Source organism: Lepus europaeus, chromosome 14, assembly GCF_033115175.1.
Source record: "Lepus europaeus isolate LE1 chromosome 14, mLepTim1.pri, whole genome shotgun sequence".
In the NCBI taxonomy this organism is placed as follows: Eukaryota; Metazoa; Chordata; class Mammalia; order Lagomorpha; family Leporidae; genus Lepus; species Lepus europaeus.
In genome coordinates, this window is record NC_084840.1 from 29,591,378 (window position 1) to 29,606,811 (window position 15,434).

The following is a 15,434-nucleotide window of genomic DNA, read 5'->3' on the forward strand; positions in this document are numbered from 1 at the left end:
AGAAATGCTTCACTTTTTTTTTTTTTTTTTTTTTTTTTTTAGATTTTGTAAAGTTTGCATAGACTTTACTAGTTGAGTATCCCTAATCCAAAAGTCCAGAGTCCATGTTTCAGCTTAAGAAATTTAAGATTTTGGAACATTTTGAATTTTATATGTTTGGACTAAGGACACTCAACCTGTATTATCTCATCTGAGGTGAGTGTCCCATGCACAAGCTAGACTGAGTTACAAGATAACGGGAGAGAGAATTAGCAGCACATGAACAATCCATTATTTATGTGAAGAGGTTTTTACCTTGACTATCATTAGAACAGGAATTGTTACTACTTCCTCAGTAGGAAAACAGGCTCAAAGAACTAGTCACACAGTGAATGAACATTCAGGTTCGGATGAGGCAAACCCATGGCTTGAACACTAAGCCCCATGGTCTTACTACCACATAGAACTACAACTAAAGACACTGAAATTACTCAGTGACTGCCTACCCTCTGAAGATTAAAAAAAGCATCTGAAAGATGTTAAGTAGTAGAAATCATTTTTTAAATTAGCATCATTTTTAATTGACAAGTCATAATTACATAAATTGCAGCTGATCTTATAATTAAAGACATGTTGAAAGATTTAGCTCAAAATCAAGTCAATACAAAAACAAAGTAAAAAAACTTAGGATTCTTTCACTTGACTTTCACTCTTCTTTCATGGGATTCTACACTAATCAAAGATAATTTCTGAGAATTGAAGTTGTTCAATTACATAAATAACACACTAGCTAACATGCATTGAGCTTTTACTTCGAGGGCATGCTCTTTTTTGCACTTCCGTGAGCAATAATACAATCAGTGCCTACACTAATTCCATAGGGTGGACAACATTATCTGTTCATTTGACATTAAGGGTAGACATAGGGAGTTGGAGGAACTTGTCTATGATCTGATTATAGAGATAAGAAAGGATGAGGCCAGGGTTGGAACTTTTGCATTTGGACTATTAAAAAAAATCCAAGTAGGAATAAATACATTACTATTTTCATTTTGAATATTATCATGAGTCATGTACTGAGGTAGTACAGAACAGCTACTGAGAGAGGAGTCTGGAGTTAGACTACTGGGCTCTGATATTTACCTACTGACTAACCATGACCATAGGCAAATTTCTGTCCTCCTAGTGCTTCAATTTCCATACCTAGAAAAGGTGGGAATGACAGTGCAGGTTGCTTAAAGAGGTTCAGAAAAACTTAATGGAAGATAACATCTAAATCTAATATTCTCTATGCTCTGTTTTTCAGGATATGTATTGTTCATATTGTTATAGGATTACATTACTAATAAGCTTGGCTCAAATTACCTATAGGGAAAGCATCAACTACCATCGCGCACAGATGATTTACATGAACTGGATGACCTTTCATATATATGACTTTAAAATTCAATAAAATCAACACATATCAACTGAAATTTCCTGTCATTTTAAGAAAGCCCCTATTGGTAGTCCTTAAAATGAGATATATATGAAATATTAGCAACAGGCAATGAAAAGGTCACACCAATTGAAAACTACTCATGAATTGATCAGGATGAGAAGAGGGAAATAAAGTGATGTCTCAAAGGAACCATTCCAACTGTAACTTAATCCTAAAGTCGAAGAGTCAAAGGAGAAAAGAAAACATCATTCAAGTGCTCAGCATTGAATTAAAAGAGTGGGAAAGAGCAGTTGCAGAGCACAGAAAGGCAAATGCATGGAGTAAAGCCAAGTATTTAACATTTCAGTATAGTGACGATTACTGGGGCTGCAAATTACCTGAATTTCCCTACAGGGAATCATGTTCTCTTTTAAAGAAAAGAGGCATAATATAACCAAACTCATTACAATTACACTTGCAAGTAACATTACTTTCAAGAGTAAATGCATGTTAAAAAGGGGCTGCTAAAAATCTGCCTACGGCTCATAAAAATATTATTTGGAAAACAAAATCCATGTCCATGTAAGTTATGTTTGGTGAACTCTGTAAAGAGCAGCTTGCCTCTAATTTTAATCTTCAGATAAATAGCCAGGAAAAGGTACTTTGTCCGTTATAATTTCAGATAACAAGGGCTACTTTAAAGCATTCAGCTAAGTATTTCATAGTATCATCTGTTATTTTCTGAATAATTACTAAATTGTCCTAAAGAATATGTAAATTCCATGAGTTCTTTGATCAGCATAGTTTGTAAGTAGTTCAAGTGTTGAGAGGCCTGGGTTATTTTAAAAATGTTTTGTTAGAGGTTGGCATTTTGGTATACTGGGTTAAGCTACTGCTACAAAGCTGCATACCTTATCGTAGCACTGGTTCATGTCCTGGCTCCTCCACTTCTGATCTAGCCCCAGCTAATGCCCCTGAGAAAGCAGTGGAGGATGGCCCAAGTGGTTGGGTACCCACCACTCGCGTGGGAGATTCAGATGCAGTTCCTGGTACTTAGTATCAGCCTGGCCAGTCACAGCCATTGTAGCCATTTGGGGAATAAAACAGCAGATGGAAGATCTGTGTCTCACTCTGCAACTTCTCCCCACCCCATCACTCCACTTTTCACATGAATAAACAAACAAACGAACTTTTTAAAAAAACAAGATTTTGTTGGGTGACTATCAAGTATTATAAATAATCATATAATCAACCTGGCACCAGTTCACTCAAACTCTGTCTTTGGCCTGGCCCACCTGGCTGCCACATCAAGTCCCTGCTGCAGGAATAGTGAAGGACTCCTCCTTTGCCCTCACTTGCCTAGAGTATCACTAAATGATGCTCTCTAGAACATCTCAGCTCATGGACATCCTCAAGAATTTCCAGTATGCACTGGCAGTGCTGACTGTGATGAGTAGAACTACATCAGGTTTCTACTTTAGATTAAGCTGATTATAAATAAAAACCTAGATGTCCAAAACTGATGTACCAAGGCATCATAGAATTACTTTAGAGACATCAAAGGTACAATTAAATTATGATTTGTTTTACATAATTTGACTAAGAGATATTTCAGGAGGTGTATACTAAAGTCTCCCTTTGCGATAATCCAAGATGGCTCACTAGGGTTTACCAACACTAACTTAAGCTGCTTTGTGATATGAAGAAAACAAAGGAGGGGATGGCGCTGTGGGTCACTTGGTTAATCCTCCACCTGTGGCGCCGGCATCCCAGGTGGGCGCCAGGTTCTAGTCCCTGTTGCTCCTCTTCCAGTTCAGCTCTCTGCTGTGGCCCAGGAGGGCAGTAGAGGATGGCTCAGGTACTTGGGCCCCTGCACCCACATGGGAGACTAGGAGAAAGCACCTGGCTCCTGGCTTCGTATCGGTGCAGTGCCAGCAGTGGTGGTCATTTGGGGGGTGAAACAACAGAAGGAAGACCTTTCTCTCTATGTCTCTCTCTCACTGTCTATAACTACCTGTCCAAAAAAAAAAAAAAAAAAAGGAAGGATTGCATATCCATGGATTTGACTGATGGAAATTTTTGACAAAGAAGCCAAAAAAAGAGACAAAACAAAACATAAACAACAACAAAAAACAATGAGGACTCTGTAGGACAAGAGGAAGAAAGACAGAGACCCTGCTGAAGCCAGGCTCACAGCAGAGCCAGCTGCCAACCGTGAGCTGCCATCTTCCCACCTCAAGGTACGAAGAAATTTCCACATACCCCACCATTCACAGTTTTGGCTGAAAGGGAATTCTACAGTTAGCCACTTACTTTTACTTCAGCCTGGAGATCTGATTGAGGTCTGAGCAACTGCCAGGTGGCAGCAGGGAAGCCACCTTGGTTTTCTTTCCTCCTCTCCCCAACCTGCACAAAACACTGTACTCAGCATTAAAAACCTCCCCAGCATGCCTCTATTCTACTCCTACCAGAACCACAGTCAGAGTCAGGGTAATGTATGGGGCAAAGGACAGATCTCCTGCATCCTGCAACTATGAGAGTTTGGGCATTAGCCCCAGAGCTATGCTCACACACTTTACATGAGCCAGGGGATTTCGCCTAGACTTCTGGTGGCTAACACCAGAAGCTGTCCATAAAATATCTGTGCCTATCCTGGGAGATCTGGGTAATGACCCCACTATATCCTGTAATACCAGGAATGTAACAATTCATCCTGAGTTTCTTAGTGCCATGGCAATGTAGGTTCAGATTACATCCCGCAGTTCTAGGACTAGAGCTGTTGGTATTGTAGCCACAGCATCAGTTGGACTCCCCTATCAGGATCTGAGGAATGGTCCATCAATCACACAGCATTTGGTACCACAGGCCCCAGCATCACTCAGCACCAAGAACAAGGCCCTGGCTCTCACATTCACCAGGGAGACTAATACTGAGCTAACTGTGAGCCAAATACACAAACCCAAGGAAACTCTTATTCATCTCAAAGCTATACTTCTATCCCTATGAAATGCAGCAGCCTAGATTACTGGATCATTTAAAGACACAGCTGACATTGATTAAGAAAAAGAAATTGCTGTTGGGCTCACTCAGAACCAAAGCCAAAGCAATAAACCAAGTGATACCCTGCATTCCAACTAAACTATAAACTCTTTCCCAATAAAATTTACTCCATAAAGAAGGGGTGAATACACCCGATGGCAGAAAACAATGTAGGGACACAGGAGACATGAAGCAGTGAGGTAGAATTATCCCTCAAAAAGGAACACAATAATTCTTCAGAATTAGATTCTGAAATGAAGGAAATCTATGAAATGACAGATACAAAGTTCAAAAATAATGATCATAAGGAAACTCAATAAGATTTAAGAGTATACAGATAGACAGATTAGAGAAATGAAGAAATCAATGAGTGACATGGATGAAAACATTACTAAGGAGATAGATCTCATTAACAGGAACTCATTTTGGAGATGAAATCTTCAATCAGTGAAATAAAAAATACAATTGACAGCTTTAGCAGCAGAACAGACCAAGCCGAAGAAAGAATTTCTGACCTCAAGGGCAAGAATTTTGAAATAACCCAATGAGACAAAAATATAAAGAAAAGAATTAAAAAGAATAAAGAGGGTCTACACGAAATACACAACCAATAGTCCTATTATAGGTATTCCTGAAAGAGAAGAAGGAGGTATTGAGAACCTGCTAAATGAATTAATAGTTGAAAATTTCCCAGGTCTTTAAAACAAAATGGACATCCAGATACAAGAAGCTCAAAGGACCATAAGCAGACTCAAACAAAATATATCTTCTGCAAGCCATATTGTTGTCAAACTGTCAAAAGTTAAAGACAAGGAAAGAATCCTAAAGACAGTAAGAGAAAAGATCAAGTTATATGTAAAGTAAAACAAATGAGATTAACATCAGACTTCTCAACAGAAACCCTACAGGCTAGAAGAAAGTAGGCTAATATATTCAAGGTCTTAAAAAAAAAAAAAAAAAAACTTCCAACCAAGAATATTGTATCCAGCAAAGCTATCCTTTCAAAGTGAATAAGAAATAAAGTATTTTCCAGAGAAGCAAAAACGGAGAATTCATCATCACCAGACCAACCTAATAAGAAATTCTGAAAGTGTCTTGCATTAGAAGTAAACATGAAAACATGTGTCACCACCAAATTTATGAACAGAGTAGGTAAAATCATTTTCCAATCGACAAAATGACAGGCCCTAGTTCTTATCTATCAATACTAATCTTGTAAATGGATTAAATTCCCCAATCAAAAGGTTTAGTCTGGCTGGCTGGATTAATAACCAGGACCCCACTATATGCTGCCTACAAGAAGCTTACTTTACAAACAAAGATACACAGACTGAAAGTGAAAAGTTGAAAAAATGATATACTAGACAAATGGGAACCCAAAGAGAGAAGGTATAGCCATCTTGTTATCAGATAAAACAATAAAACAGACTTTAAGTCAAAACTGTAAAAAGATATAAAGAAGGACATTGTATTTTGATAAAAGGTTCTATTCAGCAAGAAGAAACAACATAAATATATATGCATCCAACACAAGACCACCCACATATATACAGCAAATATTGTTAGACCTTAAGGGAGAGATAGACTCCAGTACAATAATAGTGGGTGACTCCAACACCCTACTCTCATCTATGGACAGGCATACAGACAGAAATAAAGATACATCAGAGTTGAAATATATTATTGAACAAATGGACTCAACAGACATTTACAGGACATTTCACCCAATAGCTACAGACTACACATTCTTATCTGCACATGGAAATTTTCTAGAATAGACCACATAGTAGGCTACAATTCAAGGCTCAGCAAATTTAGAAGACTGAAATCATTTGATGTATCTTCTCAGACCATGAAGGTATAAAACTAGAAATCAACAACAAGAACAATAAAACACTCACAAATATTTGAAAATTAAACAACATGCTACTGAATGGTCAATGGGTTATTGAACAAATTAAAAAGGAAATAAAAAACTTTTTTGAAATAAATGAAAATTAAAATACAACATATCAAAACGTGTGGAATACAGCAAAAGCATTATTAAGAGGTAAATTTAGGGGCCAGCGCCATGGCCCTGTAAGTTAATCCTCTGCCTGTGGCACCGGCATCCCATATTGGCGCCGGTTCTAGTCTGGGCTGCTCCACTTCTAGTCCAGCTCTCTGCTATGGTCTGGGAAAGCAGTAGAAGATGGCCCAAGACCTTGGGCCCCTGCACCTGCATGGGAGACCAGAAAAAAGTGCCTAGCTCCTGGCTTCGGATCGGCACAGCTCCGGCTGTTGTGGCCATCTGGGGAGTGAACCAATGGATGGAAGACCTTTCTCTTTGTCTCTCCCTCTCATGGTCTGTAATTCTCTCAAAAAAAAAAAAAAAGAAAGAAAGAAAAAAGGAAAAAATGAGGGAAGTTTATAGCACTAAGCGCTTACATTCAAAAAAAGAGAAATGTCTGTAGATAAAGATCTAATGATGCATCTTGAAGACTTAGAAAACCAAGAACAAACCAAACCCTAAATCAGCAGGATGAGAGAAATGATAAGGTTCAGAGCAGAAATAAATGTAATTGAAACAAAAAAATACAAAAGATCAACAAAACAAAGAATTTTTTTTTGAGAAGATAAACAAATTATGTAAACCTCCAGCTAGAGTAAAAATTAAAAAAGAGAAAAAAACTCAAATAACTAAAATCAGCAATGAAAAAAGCAGACATTGCAAATGATACCACTGAAATACAAAGATCATAGGAAACTACTATGAAGAAGTATATGTTGATAAATTGGAAAACCTCAAAGAAATGGATAAATTTCAAGATTCATATAACCTACCAACATGAAATCTAGAAGATACAGACAATCTCAACAGACCTGCAACAAGCAATGAGATTGAAACAATGAACAAAATTCTTCCATCAAGGTAAAGTCTGAGACCTGATGGCTTTATTGCTGAATTCTATAAAACATTCAAAGAGGAAGTAACTCCAATATTCTTCAAACTATTCCAAAATGTTGAATGGGATGGAACTCTGCCAAACTCTTTTTATGAGGCCAACATTACTTTGATACCACAACCAAAGACATGAGACAAAAACTACAGACCTATATCCTTACTGAGTATAGATGCAAATATTATCAACAAAACAGTAGCAAATCAAATCCAAAACCACATCAAAATGATCATATGGACACAATCAAGTGGGATTCATCCTAGAAATGCAAAGGTGGTTCAACATTTGCAAATCAACAAATGTCATAAATCACATCAATAGAATGAAGAACAAAAACCATATGCTCATCTTGATAGATGCAGAGAAAACATTTAATAAGATTCACTATTCCCTTCCTGATAAAAAATAAAAAACCCTCCACAAATTAGGTATAGAAGTAAAATTCCTAAAAATTATAAAGGCTATGTATGACAAGCCAACATCCAATATCACAGTGAATGGGAAAGAGCTGAAGGGATTTCCCCTCAGATCTGGAACAAGACAACGATATCTAGTTGTTCTACTCTTATTCAACATAGTACTGGAAGTTTTAGGGACAGTAGTTACAGAGGAAAAAGGGCACCAAAATTGGAAAAGTGAAAGTCAAATTATACATTTTTGCAGATGCCATGATGTTGCACATGGAAAAACCTAAATAATCTACCAAAAAACTGTTAGAATTGGATTGATAAACCAATTCAGTAAAATTCCAGGTTACAAAATAAACATACAATAGTTTTTATATGCTAATGATAGAGTCACAGAAAGAGAAATCAAGAAAGAAACCCCATTTACAGTAGCCATCAAAAAGTCAAATGTTTAGAAATAAACTTAACAAAAAAAGTGAAAGATCTTTACAATGAAAACTGTAAAATGTTGATGAAAGAAATCATCAAGGACACAAAATATGGAAAGCTATTCCTTGCTCATGGATTGAAAGAATCAATATCATTAAAATGTCTATACTAGCTAAAGCAATCTATGGATTCAATGCAATCCCTATCAAAATACTAATGACATTCTTTACAGAACTAGAAAAACAATCCTAAAATTTATGTGGAATCACAAAAGACTCAGAATACACAAAGCAATCTTGGAAAAAATCAAGAAAAATCAAGCAGATGGCATCACAATACCTGACTGCAAAGCATACTACAAAGCTAAAGTAACTATTTTTAAAGATTTATTTATTTGAAAGACAGAGTTACAGAGAGAGAGAGAAAGAGAATTTTCCATCTGTTGGTTCACTCCTCAAATGGCCACAAAGACTAGGCTGGGCCAGGCTGAAGTCAGGAGCCAGGAGCTTTTCTAGGTTTCCCATGTGGGTGCAGGGGCTCAAGGACCAAGGACTTGGGCCATTCTCCAGTGCTCTTCCAGGTTTATTAGCAGAGAGCTGGATTGGAAGTAGAGTAGCTGGGATTCAAACTGGTGCCCATATTGAATGCCAGCACCACAGGCCATGGCTTAATCCCTATGCCACAGATCCAGCTCTAAGCAATAATAATTAAAACAGCATGGTGCTGGCATAAAAACATATACATAGATCAATGGAACATAATAGAGAGTCCAGAGATCTCTTACATGCAACCAACTGGTTTTTGACAAAAGTGCTCACATCATACAGTGGATTAAAGATAGTCTATTAAACAAATGGTGCTGGCATAACTGGATTTATATATATATGAGAATGGTTTAGATCCAAAACTCTCACAATATACAAAAATCAAGTCAAGATGCATCCAAGACCTAAATTTAAGACCTGAGACAATGAAGTTGCTGGAAGAAAACGTAGGGGAAATACTCCAAGATACTGGTGTCAGGGACTACTTCTTAGACAAGACTCTCAAAACACGGGCAACAAAAGCAAAACTAAACAAATTGGACTATATCAAACTCAGAAGCTTTTGTACAGCAAAAGAAATAGAGTGAAGGCACATCAAACAGAATGGGAAAAAAATATTTGCAAACCACCTATCTGACAAAGGATATATCACATTATATTAGCAACTTAAAAATCTCAACAACAAAAATCTACCGAGCCAATTGAGAAATGGGCAAAGGACTTCAATAGATAGTCCTCAAAAGAGGAAATACAAATGGCCAACAAATATATGAAAAAATTATCAGCATCACTAGTCATCAGGGAAATGCAAATCAAAACCACAATGAGATATCACCTCACCCCTGTCAGAGTGAATAAAAATCCAAAACAAAGAGAGTAATGAATGCTGGTGAGCATATGGACAAAGGGTACACTTAAACACTGTTGGTGGGGAAGTAAATTAGGGCAGCTACTGTGAAAACAGTGTGGAGATTCATTAAAAATCTAGAAACAGACTTGCCATATGATCCAGAAATCCCACTACTGGGTATATTCCCAAAAGACTTGAACATAATATATCAGAGATACCTGTACTACACGTTCACAGCAGCACTGTATACCTTAATCAGAATTTAGAATCAAACAAGGTATCAATCATCAGATGAATAGATATAGAAAATGTGGTGTATGTATATACATCATATATATACATATATGTATTATATATGTGTGTGTATGTGTGTATATATATACACAATGGAATATTATTCATCTATAAAAAAAGTATGAAATTCTACCATTTGCAGCAAATGGATACAACTGAAGGACATCTGATTAAGTGAAATAAGTCAGACCCAGAATGACAAATACCACATGTTCTCCCTTAAATATGGAAACAAAAATTTAAAAAAAAGAGAAAGAAAAAAAGAAATATATGTATACCAGTATTGCTGCAAATATAGTTTGGTAAATCTTCCATACTTTTGTCAAACCACTGGGTAAGAAAGTTATACTACTATAGTTTAATTATCTGCGATTACTTTCAAATTTACTATATATGAGGAAATGATCATTTGTCCATTCAATTATTGCTTAAAGCTGTTGTCTATCTTCCCACTAAACTAGGGTCTTTTTGCTTTTTCCTTTTAAACTTCTCATTTGGCAAAGTAATAAGCCTTTCTACTGTAATGTAAATGTAAAACATTTTATCTCAAAATCTATAAAAAATAAAAGAAAGGGAGAATGAAGGAGAGTAGGAGGGATTGAGAGAGGAAGGAGATATAAACATAAAAAAATTTCACTTTCATATTTCCTGTTTGTATCTCACCCTTAACTTCCACTCATTCTCAATGCCCTATGATATTAAAAACAAAATGTAATTATATTCAAAATATTCAAATGCATTTTCCACAAAGAATGTAAAGTTGATGTAAAAAATTATAAAATTAAATTTATTTGATGTTTGGAAAAAAAATAAACTCTCCCTTTGTATGATGATTCCATACATCACAATCTCAACAGCTCCAAATTCTACTGAGCCAAGCTAATTTCTTGCCCCTCCATGATAAGACATTGCTACTGTTTTCTATATTAATGCTCCAAAAGTTCAGTGGACATCTCATATGGCATTGACATCAAAATATCAAAATAAAGGGACTCTCAAGTTACAAACACCAATGAGATAACTTGATGAATTTCAGTTCTATTTGCTACAAGCTAATTTGCATTCTTAATTTTGTATTTTATGTGAAATTCTAGGCCAGAAGCTAGGCACCCCTCTCCATTATCCTAGTGATAAGATTCATCCCAAGAAACAATTACTAAATGAATTATTTCTTTGGCAGACTCTCTTTCTAAATATAGATTGACATTAAAACTATTTACTATAAGATTGTCTCTAAGGCAAAAACACATTCTCTTGATTTTAGTAAGAATATTTTCATAAATATTCTTCTATAGAATTCAGGATTGTATTAGATTAAGCCACTTCTCTGAATTTTCAAAAAGGGTTTTCTTCTCTCAAAACAAAATGAGGGATGAATGTTTGGTGCAGTGGCCATAACACTGCTTTTGAGTCCTGCCTCTTCTCCAGATTGCAGCTTCCACCTGATGTGCACCCTGGGAGGCAGAAGGGATGGCCCAAGTACTTAAGTGCCCTTCCACCCATGTGGGAGACCCTGGCTGGCTTCAGCCTGCCTCAGCCCTAGCTGTTTCAGACAAGTGGGAAGTGAACCAGAGGGAGACTTCTCTCTGTCTGTATCTGTCGCTCTCAAATATAAGAAAAAATTAAAATAAAAAAATTAAAACTTTTAAAAAATACAAACAAAACCTGGTATCAGGTGGCAGCAAAGTCTGATATTACTATATGCATGATGATGAGGAAAAGAACCTTGCAGAGACAAGGCATTGGCTTGACCTGTTGGGAAAGTGGAGTTAGTCATTGCCCAGGTACAGGGCCTTGGGATAGCTGGTATTTTAGAGGAAATGGTTTTTCTTTAAATATTAGTGTCTAGACAACATTGATTATAATTTTTTCGCATTGGTATTGATCACTAAGTAGGTGTAGACAAAGGCTATACTTTTTTTTTTCTTTTGGCAGGTAGTCAGACACAAAGTTTTCCTAAGTTGGGAAAATAAAAATAACATTGGCATATCTATTTTCACAGGCCCACTGCTTGGTGGTCAGGAGTTAGGTAATAGATGGGAAAATGCAGCTGAGATTTTACTCAATGGCAGAGGAAGACCCTGGAGCTGCTCTGAAGACATTGTCACACCCTGGGTATTTTTTTCCTATTTCAGCTAAGGAAATGTCACCATTATATTCCCACTGTTGGAGACCAGGGCTGGCTTCGGTAGTTGTGATCTGACAGCCAAGCAAGCTCCCATGCGTGGAAGTACCCCACACTTACTTCAATGCTCTGCTTTCACCTTCTGGAAATTCTTGCAGATTTTTGAATAAGGAGATCTGGATTTTCATTTGCCTGGGTCCTACTAATTATGTAGATTATGCTGCCTGTGATTTAGATGTGTTCAATGGTAGGATTTTCTTTTATTTCCAATCAAAATGAAATATAATCACTTAGACACTATAGCTTACTATTTAATATTTATTCATTCAATAAATATTTTTGAGTATGTTAAGTACTATGACAAATAATAGGGAAGCATGGCAAACAAAAAGGTAATGTCTCTGAACTTAAAACACTTAACCTACTAGTCAGAAACAAAGAAAAAGGATTATACAAAAAACTAATACCACGAGAGCAAAGATGTGATGGAAGCACACAGTAGAACTAAGTAAAAGTAAAATCCCTTTCACATTTTGTTGTATTGATAGTTTAACCATGTTGTCTCTTGTTTCTTTTTCAAAAGTCCTACATAAAAGATATGTTTCAACATAAAATTATGAGTGTGTTTGCTGCTGCTGCAACCAGCACTGTTGGGGTTATGCTATTTGGCACACAGGGTTTTCATTAACTTCTAAGATGATAGGAAATGAAGGTAAATTGTTCTCTTTGCTAATTTAATGCTGGTGAATCTTCATTTAAGTGAAATGCAATGATGGGCAACTTTTAATTAATTACTTTGCAAACAATTTCCCCAGATTTAAAAGACACAGAGACTCTTATCATACCTGCTGCTAAAAGAGGACATGATTAATTCATTTTTTTTCCTAAGGGTCCTGCTAAATTAGTTAATCCTTTTACCTTCTCCTCTATCCCTAAGCCCAATTAGGAGGACCATGGATGATGTCCTGGTAACCCAAAGCTAAACAATGCAGTAACTGACATCCAGATTGTTCTATACAGGACACTGGATGCATTTAGTAAGAAATGATATGGAAAGGTCTTTTATTGACAAGCTGCCATGCGCTGTTTGCATTAGTGAATATGAGAAGACGATGGCTGCTACTCCTTTGTCCCCATGGTATTCAGCTCAGTGAGATAGCAGAAAATGCTTCAGTTTACTTAAAGCATTGATAACACCTCTAAATAATTAACCGAGGACTTCCTGTCTTCAATTACTTAATGCTTTTTTTAACATCTTGAGAGGATTATAAGCAATTTATGGATTTCACATGATGAGTGCATTCGCCACTATTCCCACAAAGCATTTACGGGATCATGTTTCTAAAGCTTTGAGGTAATTAAAAATAAGCATGGAGACAATGGGGCTGAAGCAAGGTGCTGGCTTTCCCTTCTGTCATTTCTAAGGACCTAGATTTTCAGTCTCCAGGACGACTAGTGCTACAGCTTCATTAGTGCTGTGCTGCTTAGGGAATGCCAAGGTTTTGGAAATGATGAGAAAATCAAAACATTTATCCTAGGGAATTCAGCAGCTTTTCAATCAAACATTTACGATGCAATGTGCAATAAATCTGATTATTTTAGTTCATTCCATGAACTCAATAGAACATTCACGCACGTCATAAAATACTTCCATACTGCATTTGGTCAGTCAGCTAACCATGGAACCAAATTTTCCCTGGCAGATAAACTGCATAATACTATATAGATCTTAGGTTTTAGATTATCTAATGCCTAACACCATTGCTGCTCCACAGAAACTGCATTTAGAAGGCTCTGTAGCTGATAAGGATTTCCTCATTCAACAAAACACTTCCTCTTTAGTTCTGTATCACCCCAGTGAAATATTTGCTATATCTTTTAAAATTGGAACAGGGAGATGACCAAATGGCTTCTGAAGGCTTTTCCTACTTTATGATTTTGTAAATATTATAATTATGTGGTAAAACTTTAAAATATCTATTCTAAAAAATGAGGATTCCTAGTATCAAGGTGTATATATGAAATCCTCTCTGACTTGGAAATAATGATTAAAAATGGAAATTAAAGAAAAAACTGGTATAGTAAAAGTATTTTAAAAAAATCTTTGCAATTAATTACTTTATAATTAATGAGGTCACAAACCCTATTAGTTTGTACCTTACAACTGAATTTGATTTGGTGGCATGTGAATGTTGGTTTCTAAAAAGATGTAAACCAAGATAGCTGGCCAACACAATTCAAAGCAAATGCTGGTAAAATAGATAAGTACTATAAGAGGAACACATTTCTTTGGTTTGTATCTCAATTTATTAGGAAGCTTTTACTGCTACAAAGTCTTAGTGCACCCTTAACTTTGCTTTTAAAACTCTGTAATTAGCATCCCATTGTCTATTTCAAATTACTCTTTTGATTTCAAAAGATTCCACTGTATCCTGTATAGGCTTCTGTTGTCATAATTTCTTTGCTTCTCAGTCTTCTCTATTGCTGAGAGCATCTTAAGAGCAGAGACCTTATTTTGCAGTCCTTAACGTGCTATCCTGAACACAGCAAGCAGGAACATTCCTTTTTGGAGTGAAACAGTATTCTGATTGCTGAAAGCTTTGGACACCTGGAGTAGGTCAGTTTTCTTCCTCATGTTCCAAGGTGGTTGTAAAAACATCCCACACTTACAGCATTATGATGAGAATCCAATAAGTCACAGTGCAATGGTTCTTTAAAATGGTCAAGCACTGTACAAAGGGATGGTTTTATTATGTGAAATAACATTGTTTCAATCACTTGGGATGGTTTTCACTTCAAGTGAAATCATACAGAAGGAACTCATTTGACCATCTGAATTGATGAGGGCTTTCCCCAGCCCTGTTACTATTGATTTAGCTCAGGCTCTCCAGATGGGGACTGCAATGTGCTAGTCCACAATACTCATAGACATTAAGCACCTTCTGTAAGCTTACAGCTCTTTTGGAAAAACACTGGAGGTTGTCAATGCCTGCTGACTGTGTGGCATGAAAGTGTGCAGTTTACAAGTAAAAGAGGAGTTGCTTATTTTCCTATGTGTATAGAGTAATCTTGATTGCCTGGAAAAATTCGGCATATTTTCCCAGGTCTTTCTGCATATCTGTATGTGTCTGTTCGCTGTGTTATCAATGTCCTCTGCAATGTTTGAGATCTAACAGAAGAAGCTCATGCACTTGAGGAGGTCTTGGAAGGAGGTGGCTTGACAATAAGGAGACAATGAAAGTTTGTGAAATCCTGCCCTAACCTCAGAATGTAAATTTAGACAACTATTTGTGATAGTCAGTAGACTCCCAATAATGAACTAAATTACTGAATCTCTTAAAGTACTCATTTCTGTAAAACGGGTAATTCTTGCTACCCCATAGATTTGTTATGAGAATCACACA

At 36.5% G+C, this 15,434-nt stretch overlaps 1 protein-coding gene across 1 annotated transcript in view; it reads right to left on the reverse strand.

Annotated features, from left to right (window-relative positions):
• USH2A (usherin) overlaps positions 1-15,434 on the reverse strand; it is an 855,126-nt gene that overhangs the window by 148,537 nt on the left and 691,155 nt on the right. The window lies entirely within an intron of this gene.